Source organism: Pelobates fuscus, chromosome 13 (assembly GCF_036172605.1).
Source record: "Pelobates fuscus isolate aPelFus1 chromosome 13, aPelFus1.pri, whole genome shotgun sequence".
NCBI classification, from domain to species: Eukaryota; Metazoa; Chordata; class Amphibia; order Anura; family Pelobatidae; genus Pelobates; species Pelobates fuscus.
In genome coordinates, this window is record NC_086329.1 from 103871405 (window position 1) to 103892495 (window position 21091).

The window sequence follows — 21091 nt, forward strand, 5'->3', positions numbered from 1 at the left end:
TTATGCCCTCACCCTTTTTCCTGCAGTGACCCAAGGGGTAGCAGGCTGGGCATGCGCATACAGAACATATGTCTTTTAAGGATTAGTGTGACATTGACTAACATTCCAGCCCTGAAAAAGTTAATGTGAGGCTGACCAGCATTCCATCACTGAAAGGGTTAATGTACCACTCTGCTATATTTTACTTTCCCATGGATTTACTTGCATTGACTCAAAGGGTACCAGGCTGGGCATGCACATACTGAGCATATGTATGGCAATAACTCCTTCTACCCTTCATTGGAAGGGTAAGCGTTTCTTTCTGATTTTAAAATTGGATAATGTCTGTAGATTTGCAGGATGCCTCTTTCCATGTACCCATTGCCCCACATCACCAGATGTTTCTCAGATTGCAATGGAAGGACACTTTAATTTTTACATCTTCATGGTGAAAGATAGATGTCTGCTCCCTTCAGGGTAAAGCTGGGAACACGGTTCACCACAGCCCAAGGCACGGTACAGCTCTCTGCAGAAGGTGCAGTAAGACTTATCAAGTAAGTAAAGGACGTTGGCTGTCATATTACCTCAGCAGAGAGAGCTTTGATCCAGGTCATCCACCATAGTTCGAATAAGATGGGCACAAGGGAAAAGGTTAACTTTTATATAGAAATTGCTTGGACAGTGCTAACTATGAATACCCTCTACTGGGGTTGAGGAACTTTTGTCCTAAATCGACCGCGTTCATAAAAGGAACATCTTTAACATCCAACACCTCTCTTCTGCGTAGGTTGCAAGAGCCAATATCAATTATCCTGAAAGTTCCATATTGGTACCCAGTTCATGGCTTCCACTTCTGCTTATCTTCTTCAGTACCTCCATGGGATCTCCCAAAAGAGTTTTCCCCTCCTCATCAGGTCCAGAGCTGCTTTCCTCATTCTGAAGTTTTAGAAATTGAAAAGAAAGGCTTAAATATAAGGGTATCTTGGCTGCAGTTATTAATACTATTCTGAAGGCCAGGGAAAAGTATATCCTCAACTTCCTTTACAGAGTTGGGATGCCTTTTTTCCTGGTCTATTTCTAATTAGGTGATCATTAAAATTCCTTCTACCAAGGAGGTTCTAGAGTTCTTCAATCCAGGACTCATCTAGAACATCAAAGAGGTACGTGTCTCAGCACTCTCTGAGCTCTCTTTTCATAAAGGATCTTTGATATGGAGGTATCTAAATATCTAAATATCGGTTGTATTTATATGATCCCTCAGTTAACCATTTTTTACCCGTTGGATTCTTCCCTGGTTCTGAAATCTTCACCCCTTTTAACCATGAGGTTCTATCTCGCCACAATTGCTTAATATTAAGTTAGCTCTATCGGTGACATTAGAAACAGGCAGAAGGATATCAGATCTTCAAGCACTATTTTCACAATAAAGAATAATCCTCAAATCTGTTCTTGAATTTAGGCAATTTTAGTCATAAAGTGACCTTTTCTCTCCGTATTAATAAACAAATAATTATTTCAGCTCTAAAAGCCTATTGATTGGAATGAATACTCAGAAATGAAACTTTCTCCTCCTGTCCTAGATAGGTGTCTTAGGATCTAATTCTATAGATCCGCTATCTAGCATTCTTCTGATAGTCTCATTATCTTTCTTAATAGACCAGGAGAGGTCTTCAAGCCTCTATACAAGCCATCAGCAGATGGATAGTCTTGGCTATTTTGAGGCTACTATGCCCTAGGGGTTACTTTTTCATATCTTTATGAGGTGTGTGTCATCACTTTGCATTCATATTTTGGAAGTCTTGTGTACTTCTTTACCTCCCTTGGTTATTTCTTGGGTATTACCCATTGTTGTGCTGCCATGGATATGGCCAGGAAAAAGGAAAATGTATTGCTACTTCCTAGTATTTTCTTTTCCTGGTTATAGGCCACGGCAGCACAAATATCCCGCCCTGAGATATTGCTGGAAACAAGACCGAGGGTAGGAGGGGTTACTTAAACTTTTTGTTTTAATTATGTTCCCTGTTTAATTAGGGATAGGGAGTAGCTACCCATTGTTCTGCCATGACCTATGACCAGGAAAAGACAATTACGGTAAGTATCAATACATTTTCTTTTATTTTGTTATTCTAATGGTCACATTCTATCGTCTGTGGTGGCTTTTGCATTTTGATACATTTTTTAATTTAAAAAGCCTTTAAAAAAAAATAAAAAAAAATATGTAACAATTTCTAACCATTTGAGGATCAGCATCTCTCAACAAGACTAACGACCAAACGCTGCAAAGGAATGATTTCTAAAAAGATTTAAAAAAAAAAAAAAAAAGTCTCATATTCTGTAAAAAGAGAACGAACGTACAGCATGAACAGTTGGTTGAGAGAAAAAAAAAATGTCCCCTCTGACAGTGACATTCCGTGTCTGACAGCAATTTAGTCAATGACTCTCAATGATGTCACTGGCAGTAATACGCATTTCAAGAGCCATTGAAAGATCATCATAGGAATGGGATAAGTAGGAAGCATCTCTTCATTATTATGACTAGCAGATCAATTCCACCCCCCCCCCCGCCCCCCAACAGCCAGCCAAGGTGCAACAGAAATAGCTTAAGGAGCTTGTGTTTTACTGTCAAATTCAGATTTAGAAATAAAAAACATTCTTTACTGAAGAATTTTAGACAATTTACACATTTTAAAAATAGCCGTGAAACACAAGGAATGGGGATGTAGCAGAGGTAGCCACCGCACGTTTACAAAAGTAGGGTTTGTAACAGAATTTAACAGGGATAGGTACACAAACACTGTTTTAAATGAATAGGAGAGATGGCTATGTGGGGAATAACAATGGGTGTTGAATGATCCAAATTCTCAAAGTCTAAAAAAATTATCTTGAAATGTGTCTGATTACTCCCGAACCTTGTCAGGTACAATCAAATGAAACTCTCCTTGGTGGGATATTCTTCAAATGTTGATTTTTATAACGCTGCAAAATAGGGTAAACCAAGCCATATCTAGAATGTGACAAATAATTATTAACATGCAAAGATATCTAGATCATTTTACTTTTGCGTGTTACTATGTTGTTTATTCAGTAACCCTGAATTCTTGAGAATTGACAGGGCAATTGTTAATTTAAAGGGTTACTTCAACCATTGTAACCACTACACCCCGCTATAGTGGTTATGATTGTAGGAGAACCCTGGCACAGTTCCCCAGTAATCGAACAACGCATTTTACAATGGTTTGTCCTCTTATATGGCACTGCCGGGCACCGAAAGCCCCATAATGGTGACTGAACCTCATTCTGGCTTCTGCATTCATTAGCTGAGAGTACCAGCTGGTTGCTAACAGCCGATAATTAGATTGGACATCTGTGTGTAGAAATATGCACAGAATTGACATTAGCCAGCCTGGAACTTTGACTATTGACGCCCCAATGACGTTGCTGGAGTTACAGCAAAGGGGTTAAATTCTGTACGTGTAGAATTTCACGCGAAACATTGCACAGTCTCCAGTCTGACCACTTCAAATCTCTGAACTGGTGTTGGTGCTTGAAACAACCATTTAAGGCCAAACATAATTTTTTTTCTGTTAAAGACCAAAATGTGCAATTCTCCCAATTCCAGCTAAATCAATAAAAACATAAAATTGTTGCAAACTAAAAATCAAATTGCTAAATTTTCAGTTCAGTTGGATTTTTTTTTTCCAAGTCCAATGTTTGTAAAATTTTGCAATCTGGTTGTCAATTCATTACAATTCACCGTTTTAGTAAATAAGGCCTACTGCATTTTCATTAAGAGGCAAATTGTAGTAGAGAAAGACGAGATAAATGAATTTGAGATTGCGTGAAGTTTGCTGCAGACTCAATTTAACAAATAATTTCTTTAACAAAACCCTGTATTTTTTTTCCCCCACAAAAATCTGATTAATTAATTATGCTATACAATAACAAAATTCTATTTTCTATAAATATCTGATTTAATTTTGGAACAGCAAACGGATTGGATTGGAGAAATCCAAACAGGTTATATTTTAACGTATCAATCGTATCATATTTACAGATTAATATGCAATAATTTTTATTTTTTTTTGGGGGGGGGGGGGGGGGGGGGGGGCTTTTTATTTTTCTGGAGACAAGCAGCTTTATTCTTCCTAATTCTCAGGTCTGTATATCAATAGCTTGTTCTCAGATGCTGGCTCTTTATACCTGATTTAGCTACACCAATTGACGCAATGCCGAAATGCCACTTAGAACTAGAAAGTACAAGAGATAGGGGAGCAGGAATTATACAATGCAGAAAAAAACAATATATATATATTTCTTCATTATTTTAAGCCCGACACATCAGCAGGACCATCAAGGATACAGAAAGGTCTATGGATTGTAGAAATGTAGAAAACAGGTGCAGAAATACAATTAGCCAGCCCGTTACCATGGCAACGACAGAGTGAAGGTACAGCGGATAGCTAGGGGTTGAGAGCAGGCACTGAGCGTATGTGTGAAGACGATGATGCTTATAAAAAAACACCTTACTGCTTGGGAGTGCAGGCAACTCACATTTTAATGTCTCCTTCAAAAATGTTGAGAATAGGATAAAAGGTCATGCCTTCCTTTATACTTATGTATTTGTGTAACATATTTGTAGGTAAAAGGTGGTACATTTGAATTGTTAAATCAATTAATAAGTATAGAGTGCAAGCTTCTCAGTCTAGTCAGGTCACTTTTTTTTTAGACCGATTACTTACAATTTTGGCATTCTGTTTTCATAGTTTTTTTACATTTGGTCATTTTTGTCAAATCTGTATTAAAGAAACAGACCATGCACTGTGACGAAACCAACCTCGCCACTGTGAACTGAATAAGCCTGGTTGCTCGCCTGCTCCCTTTGGACTATGGACCAGACTTTAAAAAGGTTTATTTTCCCTGCAGAAAGGCTTATTCGTGCCTTTCTGCCAGGGTTTTCGGTAGATTTTATCTACCGAACAAACTACCGTACGAGGGACCACCGAGGAGATGGAGTGTGCCGTCAATTGACTGCCCAGAAGCTGCGGTTAACCGCAGCTTAATTGACAAACGCTGGGTGGCCTTTGTTCGTCAAACGAACACGTGGCGGCGGCCATCTTAACTCCCGAACAGCGGTGTTTTGCCGTCGAGTGTCTGGAACTAAAATCGGACACTCGACTAAGCAAACACCGCTGAGACCTCCAGACTTCCGTGGGTGCGTGCCGCAACTACCGAACAAGCCACCGTTCGGTAGAAAGACTATTGTTCACATGGAAACCCACGGATGGCAAGCCGTTCAGGGCTTTTTAATACGGTAACAGAGACCGACCGCAAGGCCAAACCTCATGGAACTATTTTCGGTCACTTTGCCTTTGCGGTCGGTCAAAACTTTAAACCTCCATAACTCCCGAACCCCTAGTCTGATCTGGGTGATTTTTGAGTATGTTGCTCACCCAGATCAGGGCCATCAGGGGATCCTTGGAGTGTACTTAGGAGTGTACACTAAGTATTTGGGGTACATCCAGAAAGTGGGGAAGTAATGGACATGGCTAAGGGGATTATGTGTCATGCTGAGGGGAGGAGATGTGTGGGAGGTAACGCATGTGTGATTGGTGTACTGTAAATCCCTCCCTTGCATGGGAGAATCCTTTATAAGCCACTTGTGTTAATAAACGGTTGTTGTTGCTGCTTAACCATGAAAGTGAAGTGTCGTCTCATTCTTGGGGGGAATTGGACTGTATGCCGATTGCCAGGAGTGTAAGTTGTTCGTAGGGCTTTTCCTGTTCGGCTGCTTCCAGGGTTTGTGTGTTTCCCATTGTAAGCTAAAAGAAACTCTAGCAGTAGCTTACTTCTCTCAATACAGGAAGTGGAAAGTCAGAGGCCTCCATAGAGGCTGTAGACCAGAAGAATGGATTTGGTTCTGTGGCCAAGTGGTGTAAATGACTTTCACCATGTACTGTGATTCTAAGCCAAGAACTAATTATTTTTAATGTTGTTGTTATTATTATTAGCTTTTATAGAGTGCCAACATATTTCACAGCGCTTTACTGTGCGATATAAAAAGGCAAGTGGTTGAGAGACAAATTAATGTTGACAGATAAAAGAGGAGAAGGGAGCCATGTTTAAACAAGCTTAATATCTAGGTATGTATGTGTATATATATATATATATATACATTTCAAATTAAAATCAGTGTAGCCTGCTGTAGTGGTTATGGTGCCAGGAGTACCTGGGTGCCCTCCCAAGGTAAGTAGTCAAATCATATGACCGCTTACCTGAGGTCCTTTGGGTGATGGTCGCAGCCTCCGGTGGAGTTTTTAGCTCCTGCTGAGATAAAGCATTGGCTGAGATCCATCAACTGCAGCTCTCATCTACTGAGCTAAGCCTTGCAGTGGGCTACAGTGCTTGAAGTGTTCCCTTAAAGGGAAACCAGGACATCCAGGGATTTTTAGTACTTCTCTTCGTTATTTAGCAAATCTAGGTTTGTGAAGTCTAAAAACTGTAATAAAATGTAAAAATCCACACAACTGTGTTCAATTCCGTCCTAGAATGGAGTTCCTCCATCTTGGCTTCCTTTCATTCATTGTTATAGCTCTACCTGGCAGTCAACAAAGAGAGCGTTTAAAGGAGAAGTAGAAACAATGTATCCACTTATTCCCCTTGATTGCATTGTGTGCCATGGTTGTGCCAAGATTAAACGCTCTGCAATTTATGTTAACCATCTTCAGTATCATGGATCCCAATGCAATTTTATCTAACTGGTCCACACGATCATTTCCAATTCGTCTTAATCCTCCCACCCCTCTCCATTTCATCCCCCCTTCTATATTGATTTCCTTTTAACCTTTCCGCTTAACCCTTCCACTTCTTCTAGTGGTCCATGTGACTCCTCCCATCCTCGATTTCCTTGGCTTTATATTGAACTATAGAGGAATCAGAATAATATTAATATGTACCATTTCTGCAAAAAATAAAGACAAATCTTCACTTATACATGACTAACAAGTGTTCAAAATAATATTTTAATCATTAATTATTATTTTTTTACCTTTATGTTTTATTGTATAGAACACTATACAGTAATATATTAAGTTACTGAACTCTAGTGCAAAAGTTACTAAGATTCAAATGTTACATTTTTGGCCGAAAATGTGAAATTGACTTTAAATTCCTGACAGTTCACACCTTAGTGAATAACCCGGCTGGCTAATGTTTGGCTTCCATGCATATTTATAGGCTTTTGCTAAATAATCAGGAGCTAAATTTTAGAATTACTTGCACCCCCACCCCCCCCCCCCCCACACACTTAAGGATTCTAAAACCATAAAGTCAGCCTTGGTCCGTAAAATATCAGTATCCATAACCATCCCCCCCCCCCCCCCCTTCCATTATACCAGGCCTATATTGCTATCTTGGCACATGTCAGCTGAAGACTAGGTTGGAAGCTGATGGAAATGGGATCATTCGAAACCAAGCTGACAGCATGCCTGTTTCTTGTTTCTCTGATCACCGGTCCGCTAGTGCCCTCCATCTCATCCCATTTATTTTCCTTTTTTTTTAAATGAAATTATCACAGAAATCAGCTTTGTGTCTTAATCATATAACAAGCAGGACTCGAAAAGGCACGCAGGTAATTAATATACCAGTTTACAGAATATAATGTCTGTGCTATACCTTCAAGACACATCCAAGATAAATCAGACGTTCTTAAAAATGCAAAATTCTTCAAAAGCGAACACAAGATACCATCACTGGGGAAAAAAAACCAAACAAACAAAGGGCTTATTTACTAAACCGTAAAGTCCATAGAATCGCTCAGGGAATTGCAAGTTTATGGTCAAAATAAATAAATTGGGGGAGGAGAATAAATCTAATTCCTTTATTTTTTCCAGCGTGCTTTTTTTTTTTTGACCGACAAATTTGCAATTCCCTCGATGATTCTCATCTGTTCCGGATTTAGCCAATTACCCTTTAAATATATTTTAAAACCTCTTGGCTGAACAAGAGAGAGAATTCAATCTGCTGTCTTTATTCTTTCTCTGGTGGTAGGAAAGCTAAGGGTTAACATGCAGATGGAGGCCAGCAATGAGCATGCCGTATAGCAAGCGCAGTAGGGTTGGTGGAAAAGCAGCCCTGGACTGTGTGTATTGCTGCAGTCTTATGTCTCAGTGTATTTTAATGGAATATCTTTTGCTCTATGGGAAAGGAGCTAAAAATAGCCCATGTGAGTCTCTCAGGGGCTTTTCATTCTGTGACAGTGAATTGCTGGATCCACACTGTATGCAGAGAGCTTCAACAGGGGGGAATAAAAGCATATATTCCCAATGACACCTTCATTTATTCCTGCATTATTTCAGATTATATTTAAAATGACATTTCCCCCAAATTAAAAAAAAAGAAAAAAAAAAAAAGCAAGCTTTTTTTATCTTTTCGTTTTTTTTTTTACATTTTATTTTATATTTATTATTATATATTTTTTTTGTTATTTCTGATAATCATCCCCCTTCGGCTCTACAAAGAAATATATTTTTTCTTTCTTCTTTTTGCTTCCCCCCACCCCCCCCCACGTTTTTTTTCTAGACATGAATTTACAGTGGGGATGTTCGGGGATCTGTGGAGGTAGAGGAGTCGGTGTGTTAAATGAAGAGGCATCTTCACCAAGATTACAGCGAGACGCCTTCCAGGTGAGACCAACAGCCCCATCACCCTGTAACATAACCAGGGGGGTCCCAGCATGGATGTCTGTGCCAGGAGCGGGGAGGGGGAATAACGAGCTGCTGATATATAGTGCTTGCAAAAATATTGATTAAATATATTTATGAATATTTGTGTGTGTATATGCATGTGTGTGTGTGTTTTGTAAAATATTTATATATTGCATGACAATTCATGACACCAATCACACGAAAGTGCTTCACATTACAACACAACCCACTGTAGTCAATTATATTGTATTGTGTTTTTTATTTTTTTATTTTTGCTCTTTATGGTAATGGTTTAATATAATGGCTATTTTTACACTGCTTGATATAATTAGCTTTTTTCCCCTGCACTTTCAAAATATGCAATGGAAATATATATATATCCATATTTGTATTTATAGGTTATATATATATATATATATATATATTGATGATTTTATTTATAACGCTCCAACATATAGTTATAATGTATTTCTCTGTTTATATCTGAGCTTTATCTTTCCTATCATATGTGTTTTCTGTCTCTGATGACCTAAGAAGTGATTTAGTAAATTCTACCAAAAACGCGGTTGTTTTGGCCAGCAGTCGTTCTGTAGGGATTAGAATAGAAATGGGTAGGAGACAAATATGGAATCGTATGGGGGTTGGGGGGGACAGAGCGACCATAAGAAATGGCTCCACCCCTTTTATTTTTAGAATCAGAAAAAAAGGGTGTTTCATAATTTGCACAAAATGGGTTAATACGTGGGTCTGTGTCAGCCTCATGCTAAGCAATAATGCACATACAAGTTTACTACAATGCAAACGAGCACTGGCGCTATAGATCCCTGTCTGTAATAAACTATTTCACTCTGCGCTTCTAAAGCTAAAAATATCGTTTGATATGATCCTGCTGTCACAAGATCCATGCTTTTTTGGGGGGAGTATTGTAGGTCATATTAGAACATATAGAATGATAACTGATTTGAAACGTACACAATCAAACCAATTTAAAGGACTTAGCCAATCTTCACTGTGAATCCCATCAATCTATAAGGTGCTAGTGCTATAGTTCAAGGGACGTTGGGAGATTTGCAGATCGAGAAACCAGGTAACTCCCATCAGGCTTATCCATTTTGGGAGGAGCAGTCCACATTGCTGTTGAGGGGCATCCTACCCCATCAACCAAACCTTGCCATATAAAGTAGATAAGGATAGTCATTATAAATATTAAATGTATCCAATAAACAGCCGAAATGCTCCGATGGGGCTTTGGTATGAAAATAGCGGGATGTCAAAGCACTGATTGCGGTATAGACACGCCTTCTCGAGACTCCTAATTACACACACAAGCTAATTAATCCTGTGCCTGAACACCTTTTTATATCCATCTCATTGGAGACGAAAGATGCAAAACATATTGTGGCGAAAGAGAGAGCTGGTCCTTCGGGATTAAAAGAGCGAACGATAAAAAAAAAAACCCCGGTAGAGAAATTAAAACCCCCTTGAGAATGCAAGCCCAGGTAGCAAAATTTTCAATTACACATTTGTGTTTTTCTTTTAATATACAGAATGTCTAATAAGACTTGTTTTTTTTCCAGTCTCGTTAGCTGTAGATTCGGTCCTTGCTTCTCACTGTTCTGTTGCTTGCAATATGTGTAAGTAAGGGGGGAAATAGCATTTGTATAGCATAGTGGCAATAAGAAATCATTTGAATTGGTAATATGATGGTGTCTTTGAACCAATACTCCTATTCTATGTAAGTAGTCACAATATCAAACCACCACTTTGCTTAGTGAGAAGCAGCCCTCAATTGAGCGCGATAAGCATTTAATCATAGAAGCGGATATACATCAAACGTGATAACTAGTTAATCAGAGGAAAGGCACTCAGTTGAACATTATGACTAGTTAATCAGAGAGATGGCCCTTGGTTGAATATAATAACTAGTTAATAAAACAAGCAGCTCTTAATTGAACATAACTCGCTAATAAATGAAGTGGCTCTCAACTGAATGTGATAACTAGTTGTTCATCGAAGAGGCTCTAAATTGAATGAGTTAACTAGTTCATTCGAGAAGTGATTCTTGTTTGAACATGTCAACTATTTAATCAAAGAAACATCTCATAATTAAGCATGACAACTAGTTAATTCAATAAACATGATAACTAGTTAAAGAGTTACTCAGAGCACGCTATAAGTGGTTTTTATGGCATGAGAGCTCTGGCGCCGTTCCTCAATAAGGGGACAAACCATTTTGCCTCTTACCTGGGTCCCATTGAGCACCAAATCTTCTCTAATGCTGGTTGAACCAGCAGACAACTATTCAATAACTGAGGCGGGTGTTAGCTGACTGCTCTCGTCCAATGAATGAATCTCTCTCCAAGGAATATGCACAGAATTAATATTAGCTTGCCTGCAGCTCTCGTTGTGGCGTGATTCATTATGCTGCCGAAGGCAAAGGTTCCATTTGATATAAAATGTCTAAGTATGTGCAGCAGTTCATACCAAAACGTACATACATGATTCTTGCACAATGACACTTCAAAACACTGAAGTGGTTATAGTGCTGGGAGTAAATAGTTAATCTTAGCTGAATGTGATAACTAGTTAATTATCTTAGCTGCTCTGTATTGAAAGTGATAACTAGTTAATCTGAGAAGTGGCTCTAGACTGAATGTGATTAGAGAATTGGCTCTCGGTTGAACATGATAATTAGTTAATGAGAAAAGAGGCTCTTGAATGAACGCAGTGCCTAGTTATTCAGGGAAGAGGCTGTAACATTTCAAGCTTCCCCATTTTGGTAGAAAGTTTTAATTTGGATTTTGATCCAACGATAATTCACTGTTTAGTAAATATACATCTCGCGACTCTTTGTTGCACAGGTGGTGAATGTCTAAGATCACCTGTCTTTGGTGGAAGTGACGTAACAGCCCTGTAAGTTCTCAGACATCACTTTCTTAATTTAAGCTCTCCCTTCCCTTTATTATTTGACCAATTATCTTATTTGTTCCCTTATCCACAATTTTCTTCCCCTCCATTAATTCCTGCATCTCAGTCCCGCAATCCATTTTACATAACTCACAACATTGTATATGGACAGAGAGGGACACTTCCATTTTAGTGGGTGGCGTCCAGGGGCAGTGCTGTTCTGAGAGGTTATAGGTGACTCACTAATAATCTATTTAACTAAAATGTAATTTATAACAAGAACAATGTACAGGCTGATTTCTAGACACCTTTATTGTAGTTTAAAGGATCACTATATAACCCTTAGGTTCCCCCCCCCCCCCCCCCATCCTCAGCCCCCCTCCTCCCCCCCCCCCCCCCCTCGGTGCTGGTGACCTCGCCTCCCCGCTAACGTCAGCTCCCGAGTAGAGCGGAATGCGCATGTGCGGCAAGAGCCCCGCGTGCATTCAAATAGTCCATAGGAAAGCATTACCCATCCAGTGTCGCAGAAGCGCCTCTAGCAGCTGTCAGGAAGACGGCCACGAGAGGCTGGATTAACCCGGCAATGTAAACATAGCCGTTTCTCTGAAACGGCTATGTTTACATCTGAAGGGTTAAAACCTGGGGGACCTGGCACCCAGACCACTTCATTGAGCTAAAGTGGTCTGGGTGACTATAGTGTCCCTTTAAAGACACATTACTGGTAGTATTATTGCTGGGGAGCTCTGGTATTCACTCAGACACATTACTAGTATTATTATTGCTGTGGAGCTCTGTTATACACCGAGACACATTCCTGGGAGTATTATAGCTGTGGAGCTCTGTTATACACCGAGACACATTCCTGGGAGTATTATAGCTGTGGAGCTCTGTTATACACTGATACACATTCCTGGGAGTATTATTGCTGTGGAGCTCTGTTATACACTGATACACATTCCTGGGAGTATTATAGCTGTGGAGCTCTGTTATACACTGATACACATTCCTGGGAGTATTATTGCTGTGGAGCTCTGTTATACACTCAGACACATTACTGGGAGTATTATTGCTGTGGGGCTCTGTTATACACTCAGACACATTACTGGGAGTATTATTGCTGTGGAGCTCTGTTATACACTCAGACACATTACTGGGAGTGTTATTGCTGTGGAGCTCTGTTATACACTCAGATACATTCCTGGGAGTATTATTGCTGTGGAGCTCTGTTATACACTCAGATACAACAACAATCTAGAGCTCCTAAAAAAGAGGGACAGAGGGATTTGGGCCCAAAATTGTGACTGTCCCTCCTAAAAAGGGACACTTTGGAGGTATAATATTCACCACTTGACCACTTGACCCTTGGTGTTGTTGGTTAGTGGGTAGTTTCCCCACATGTGGCCATCCATGGGATTGCAGAGCCCTTTATTTGTGCTGTGTGCTTCTAGGTAGCAAACTACGCATGTACTTGTGATTACAGGAGGCCATGAAGAGCCTCTCGCAACATGTTCCTTACATTGATCCTGTGAATAGAGGCTATAGAGAAAAATTTACTTGTGACAAGCAGAGTATTGAGTAGCTGTAATGTAAAGCCTTCTCTATATTTATTTTTGTGTTCACGGCATGGAAAAGCATTAATATATCATTGAGTCTGGTGCTGATGAAAGCTGTATAGAGCTGGTTTTATATAATTATAATGACCTGGCATATTGCTGTACCAAGGTAGCAGGTACCTGTAGGATACATTCCTTCTCTCCTACAATATGTACACCCTTCTCCTCCACAATATCAGCCTCTTTCTCCCCTAAAATATCAGCCCTGTACATTATCAGCCCCACGTCCCCCATACAATATTATCTTCCGTCTCCCCTACACTATCAGCCCCCATCTCCTGTACATTATCAGTTTCATGTTTCCTGTACAAAATCAGCCTCCTTGTCCCGTACATTAGGAACGACATGTCCCCCGTACAATCAACCTCCATCTCCCCTTCAGTATCAGCCTCCGTCTCCCGTACATTATCAGCCCCAGGTCTTCTATGCATTATCAGCCCGACTCCCGTACAATATCAGCCCTGTCTTCCGTACAATATCAGCCCTGTTTCCTGTACAATATCAGCCCTATCTCCTGTACAATATCAGCTCTGTCTCCTGTACAATATCAGCCCCGTCTCCCGTACAATATCAGCTCCGTCTCCCGCACAATATCAGCTCCGTCTCCCGTACAATATCAGCTCTGTCTCCCGTACAATATCAGCTCTGTCTCCCGTACAATGTCAACCCGTCTCCCGTACAATATCAGCTCCGTCTCCCATACAAAATCAGCTCAGTCTCCCGTACAATATCAGCCCTGTCTCCCGTACAATATCAGCCCTGTCTCCCGTACAATATCAGCCCTGTCTCCTGTACAATATAAACTCCGTCTCCCGTACAATATAAGCTCCGTCTCCCGTACAATATAAGCTCCGTCTCCCGTACAATGTCAACCTGTCATCCGTACAGTATTAGCCCTGTCTCCAGTACAAAATCAGCCCTGTCTTCCGTACAGTATTAGCCCCCATCTCCTGTACATTATCATCCCCCGTCTCCCGTACAATATCATCCCCCATCTCTGTCTCCCCTACAGAATCAGCCCCCATCTCCCCTACAGCATCAGCCCCGTCTCTTGTACAGTATTCACCCCCGTCTCTTGTACAGTATTCACCCCCGTCTCCTGTACAGTATCTGCCCCTGTCTCCCCTACAGTATCATCCCCCATCTCCTGTACAGTATCAGCCCCCGTCTCCCGCACAATATCAGCCCCCGTCTCCCCTACAGTATCAGCCCCCATCTCTTGTACAGTACATTTAGTTGTTCTGCCATAATGCAGAGGCCCTGGTCTCCTGTGCACACTTTGCATTTAGGGCATCACTCCAGATGCAGAACGCAACTGTACTGCCTCCATTATATGACATGACCAAAGCTCGCGTCACATGCGGCTCTAATGTGATGACGCAATTATTTGTACTCATCCTGGACAAATACTGTCACTTACCCATATGATATAAGTGTGGCATAAAGCGTAGTCTGGGTGCTGGAAAGAGAGAGGCTAAAAAAAAACTGCATTTGTTTTCTTTAGAATAAATGTGTCTCAGAGGGGATATGATAGCTCTATACAAATATATACAGGGTCGGTACAAAGCTCTATGTGCTAACCTGATCATTAACTGGAAACTGCAACAGGCAAGAGGTCACCCATTTAGACTAGAAGAAAGGCGTTTTCACTTACAGCAGAGGAAAGCGTCTTTACAGTAAGAACAATAATTTTTTCCCTTTTTGTGCTATTATTGGCTGTTGCTTTAAATGGACTGGAGTCTTTTTTTCAACCTAGGTTACTATGTATCTATGTCGGGAAGCTGAAGTGGTCCTAGTAATCGGCGTGTCCATTTAAAAATGGCCGTGGGTTACAGGATATAACAGACACCAAATATGGGATTTTAGGAGATTTTTATTAAGGTAACCCTGCATCACAGAATATTTATTTTGTTACTTGTGGCTGAACATTTTCCTGTGATCTATAGAGTTAGTTCTGCAAGGAAGGAAATGGGAATTTGTATTTGAGATGATGTTAACTAGATTCCCACAAGATATTCCGATGCATGGCACAGCAGGAATTACCATCAATTCTTCTGCTGAATCTTTTTCTATTGGTCATAAGTTTATACCCAAGGTGGTCACTCCTGTGGTCTATTAGTTTGTGGTACAAAAGGGGCAATTCCACCTTCAGTAAATATGCTGAGATTCTCACTGTGGTTGAGGTTGTCTCAAAAGGATGGATGTATTCATGGCCAGCAGTCCAAATGTTTACCAATGACGGGCACTTTGCTTTGGCAAATCAACCAGCATCAAGGCTGTTCTGTAGGACATCTCTCTGGCACCCTCTGGAATGAGTCACAGTGTGACATAATTGGCCAAAAATGTTTTGGTAGTTCTTAGCATGGCAGGATACCTGTTAGATAAACTAAAAATACCTCATAAAACTAAAAATAGACGTTTGATCTTACGTGGAATCCAGCACTGGGCGAAGCTCCCAGCACTCCCTTTCATGCCCTGTCTGACATCAGCAGTGCGCTCTTGTGGTCCAACGAAATGCATTTGATTGGACTGGTTGCCCGGCTCGTAGTGCATGTGCGGAAGGGACTGCTTAGAGGGAGAGCAAAATTCCCTTTGCGGGAGTGCTGCCTGCAAGGGAGAAGACAACGGTGTTAGTCACCAGCACGCTGACGACACACGTACATTTTGTGCAGAATTCACGTTAGGCAGCCTGGAACAGAGTTGGGGCTATAACTAACCTCAGCACAAACGTGCAGATAGCTCAGTGTGTGCAGCATTTCTGCATGAAAAGACTCTTACCACCATGGCCGCTTCTAAAAGCAGAACGGGTCATGGTAGTTGAAGTAACAGTTGAAGTCTATGTAAACTTGGTTGTCAATAAAAACAAACAATAAACAGAGTACATGTATGCGTTCAATATCATATTTTGTTGTATGAAGTCAGGCTTTCTATTGATCAAAGATAAATTAATAATTTCCCATTAGAAATGTTAAATTTCGATTCTTGTTTTCAGATATATGTCTAGCTAAAATGACTCGTACAATAATTGCTAATTTAAGGAATGAATGGCTGTAGATAAGGGCAACGTTACCAACTCTCTTTCTTGGCTTTAGAGTCCTATAACTGTTTTATAGAATATATTATTGAGTTGCGGACAGGTTGGGTACTGTGATTGCTATGGAAACAGTTTGACTTTTATGAACAATACGTCATGCAAACACTTTAACTAATCCTTCCTGACCTACCACAAGAAGCGTTTGGAAATATCCGATCTACGCATCCAAATAGACCAATGTCTTGTATTGCACTATGTGAGAACAAACAACAGTTATAATGGCATGTTACCTAAAATATCTTTATATCATACAGTCTGACAATAGTAAAAACATATTCATTGTTGTAAATTTAACTTTAACATTTGCCTCCTAACTCTGACTGCACCACTCATGGCTGAATGTTGGGATAAATTAATTGATGTGGAACTCACGGGGGAGTGGGTGAGAAAAGGGGGCATAACAGTCCTAAATGCATACGTTGCGGGCATCTGACAAGCAGGTCGCCAAACAGCCAACCAGAACTTCACATATACAGGACACTATAGGAGTAGTATAGTAATCTGCCGAATTCATAGGATCATTCATTGATGTGTTTATATTGCCCATGAGAAGAGGGGTCACCAGAGATCTATCTCAAGACAGCAGGGCACGATTCTTGAATCATTACTGTCCTACTATCAGATTCTGAAGCATCCTGTAGTCTTCTTAGTTTGTATAGCTGCCTTCCTGTGGGGAATAGCTCCTGCCTCCGTTCTCAAAACCCACCTTACTCTGTAAAGGTATGGGAAACTTCTATATGCATTTGTGAATTTTTATTTCTGGAAATATTAGTTAATAAGATATATTTCGACTCTCTACCACGAAAAAGTAGACTAGAACTTGGTTGTTAAAGTTCCATTCTGCCCTGATCTTATACATTTGGCAAGTAGAGTTAAGTTTACTATACTGCAAAATCGTAGATCTAATGGAGGAGTGGGAATTCCCGACTTTAAGAAATATTACTATGCCTCCAATGCGGCCTCTGGGCTTAAGTTTAATTTAGAAACGCAATGTCCTAGTTGGTTGGAAACTGAGGCGGACAAGTTGCACGGTCAGGTCATCCTCCAGCCTATCTAGAGCTATGCCTTTATCAGCTCTACAACACTGTTTACCACAAATTGACCTAAATTATTAGCATATGCCTTTGATTCGTAATTTGACAGATTTTATTTCGGGAAACTCTATAATGTCTTTTGAGAAATTACAATCCAAATTTAACTGAGACAATTTTATTAATTAGGAATATAATATGATTATTGACATACTGAAAGAAGGTATGGCTATTTCTGCCCTTGACCAAAGATTTGATACTTTGGAAATCTCTAATTTAGAAACGATTTATCTCTTTGATCTGGGCAGAAGACTTACCATATCCTTTAGCTACTCATGTGTCATGCCTAATCTCTAACCTCATAACAAAACCAGAATACATGCTGGCATGGGAAAAGGATTTGGGGTTTCAATATAAACTGGAGGACTGGCTTGGTTTCACCACCTCTCTCAAAGGAATAACACAATGTTCTGGTCACTTAGAGAATCAATTAAAGATTGTTTATCACTGCTTTTTGCCCCCTTCTACGCTACACAGAATGGATCCTGTGATCTCGAATAAATGTTGGCGTGATTGTGTTATGATTGTCTCTTTGTCACGTGTTTTGTGGTATTGCCCTAAGCTTAAAGAGTTTTGGAAAAATATTCACTCACTAATTAAGCAAGTAGACCTGTCTAATTCCATATTTACTCTAGAATTGGCATTATTCAAGAGGTTCCCTGATAACATGAGTAAGGTTGATAGAATCATTATAGGACATATATCGATTGCTGCCACTTCTATTATTCCAATTCAATGGAAATATTCAACTATCCCTTCAATACCATAAACATTATATACCATCTTAGAGATTAAACAATACTATTAGACAACTGTCTACATTTACAGATAGCCTAAAATATTATTGGGATATATGGGAGGAAGAGATTATTATAAGATTTTCTGTAAAACCCTGAAAAGAAGTAATTACTAATTCTATAGCCATTTCGGAGATATGATACCACTACACCTTGGTTTTTCCATTTGGTATTACCTGTATCAAATGCATTATTGTTGTGCATTAATGCTTACTAGACAATTCAAATATGACTATATTAATCTGGATGCATATTTTTTCTTTTTCCACCCTTTTCCTTCCATTTTTACATTTAATTTTAATTGTTTTAACATTTTGTTTTATTATCGTTATTGTTATTTTAAACAAATTAAAAATGTTTCGATGAAATTATTTGAAAAAAATAAATAAAAGAAAAGTATTATGATATAGCGGGAGTAACCGATCCCCAGGTGGGTCTAGACAGGTGACTTGGCGATTCTATTCTAGAAAATAGGCCGTCAAACAAGTCAAGGTCAGGGCAGGCAGCAAGCAGGGGAGGTCAATTAACAAGCCAGGCGAATACATATGGATCCTAGCTGGCGTAAGGCAATGTTTGTTATTAATTCCCAGAGAATAGGATTTTGCAGTAGATTTTAGCGTTGAATCTTTTTTTCAATTCATGCGTTTTCCAGTTGTCCAGGCAATGTGTACGGCTTGCTTGTGATTTCTGTACAAATAAAAGCAGGATGTGAGGTAACAATGAGTACGAACAAAAAGCTAAGGTTCCAAATAAGATTTAGATGACTTGTGCCAATACAGAGTCACAAGAGACTGATCCCACCATGATGGGAATCTGGAAACGAGAACCAGGCTGGTCCTTTCTGCATGACAGGTACATGGATTCCAACACAATTGTTTTGGCGTTTGTTAGGCCTCATCAGTAATTTGCAGTTGCTACCCATCTTGGCACAGTGAGCGCGAGGTCTAGTCTGGATTACCCTTGATTTAAGGGAATCTCTTGCAATGCAAATAAGCCAAAAGGGGTGTATGAGGTATAATCTCATAGACTGAACCTGTTTGCAGATACACCAAACTGTGCGAGCGCATTAAAATCAATAAGCTCTTGCAGTGAGAAGAATCCTTTTCAGGAGCAGCCCTTCTGCCTCTGTCAATCCCACGCCAAAACATGCTGAACTAAAGCAGCTCGTGACTCTAACACTTGGCACTAGTAAGGTATGCATCCCAGAACACGACTCTTCAGTGTATCTCGATTTTTGTAAAATCTTTGTATCTAGCCGTGACACCGTGTCTGCACAGTTTTAAAGTAGTGACACGCTTGTTTAATTAGGTTAACTCTTGGGTCATGTAAGAAGATGTTGCCACAGACTGGCCTGCTCTGTCTTGTAGATCTTTTGGGGTTTAAATGTAGATAACAGGATCGTCGGCGACCATGGTGTGAGGAATTAGGTGTCAGGTACTGGTAAGTAGAAGATCCTCAGCTGCAGATTAGGGCAAAGGATAGAAAGAAGTTTTGCCAGATTAGCGGCCTGGCTTAACTTGGAAGAAAGACACCAATACGATGTAAACAGGCCGAGTTTAGGATTCTAGAAAATAGGCCGTCAAACAAGTCAAGGTGAGGGCAGGCAGCAAGCAGGGGAGGTCAATTAACAAGTCAGGCGAATACAGGAATACACGATATGCAAAACTCAGACCCAAATAATTAGCATAGTAACGATATCGAGCTGGCAATGAGCTAGAGGAGAGTCGGTCCTGTTATGTCAGAAGGACACGCCGCTGCGTGAAATTCCGTACAGAATGTGTCATCAATTGATGCAGCCATACAGTGTCTGGTATTAAACTTCTAAATTGCTAGGCAAGCTTCAATTAAGTATCCGAGGTCATTTAAAAAATGTGTGCAGGCCGGCTTAACCCCTTAAGGACACATGACATGTGTGACATGTCATGATTCCCTTTTATTCCAGAAGTTTGGTCCTTAAGTGGTTAAAGAAACCTCTACTGACTGCTGGTATATTAGGTTCACTGTGCTAACATGGTATTAGTGCACTAACTCACAATAGATTGATGCCTAAATAGATACATTGACTTCCACTACATCAATCTCCTCAATAAGGTACTGGCTGTAGACAAGTAGAAGAGAGCCCCCTAGTGGACTTGGTTAATATTACATTCCTTCCATTGTTTATTGTGAATATTATCCGTTTATTGTGAATCTGTAAAGAACATACATTCCTTCATCCTGTTCCCATTGGTTTGTGTTTTTACCTATATTAGATATGTGTCACACACTTTCACTTTAAGTAAATCACTCTTTCACCTTAATAGAAATAACATGACGCACTAATTTGGCTTCATTTGTTTTATTTCATTTTGAACAAAGGTTAACTTTCACTTCCAAGTCCTCATTAGACCATATTGTGCATCTAACTCACATTATCCATCACACACAGTCTGAGTTATAAACTGATGTGAAAATTCGAAGTGAATGTCAAATTTTAGGTCAAACAAGCCAAACTGGAAAAATTCTCTATGCCAACTGTGCTCTCAGTTCATCTACTCTGGCCTTAAATTTGACATTTTCTTTGAATTCACTTTGAATTCTCACTTTAGTAAATAGCTCTTATAGTGTTTTGCAATGTGTGTGTGTGTGTATATATATATTTATATATTTTATTTATTTTTTTCTCTATGCTATTACCTTTCATTAATTTAATTGCAAGAAATATGCATTAATTACAGCTTGACTCTGCGGTTTTCCATATATGCAAATTCACATGGAGTTGACTCTGAAGCAGAAAGGTATTCAGCCATATCAGCCTGGAATGTAGATTAACCATTTAGCAAATAAGCCACTTTATAATTGTCAGATTCCCTTTATATGCAAAACCTCCCACCGGGGAGGATAAAGAGAGAGATGATCACAGAATACT

At 39.8% G+C, this 21091-nt stretch overlaps 1 protein-coding gene across 2 annotated transcripts in view; it reads left to right on the top strand.

Moving 5' to 3' along the window:
* The window catches only part of ANKRD34A (ankyrin repeat domain 34A), a 34835-nt gene that overhangs the window by 11253 nt on the left and 2491 nt on the right, over positions 1-21091 (top strand). The window contains exon 2 of one of the 2 annotated variants that reach the window (XM_063440297.1): positions 8557-8660. The exons of the other annotated variant lie outside the window; for it this stretch is intronic. The gene's annotated coding sequence lies outside the window, so the exon portion shown is untranslated. The remainder of the gene's footprint in view (positions 1-8556; positions 8661-21091) is intronic. 2 annotated transcript variants of the gene reach the window in all.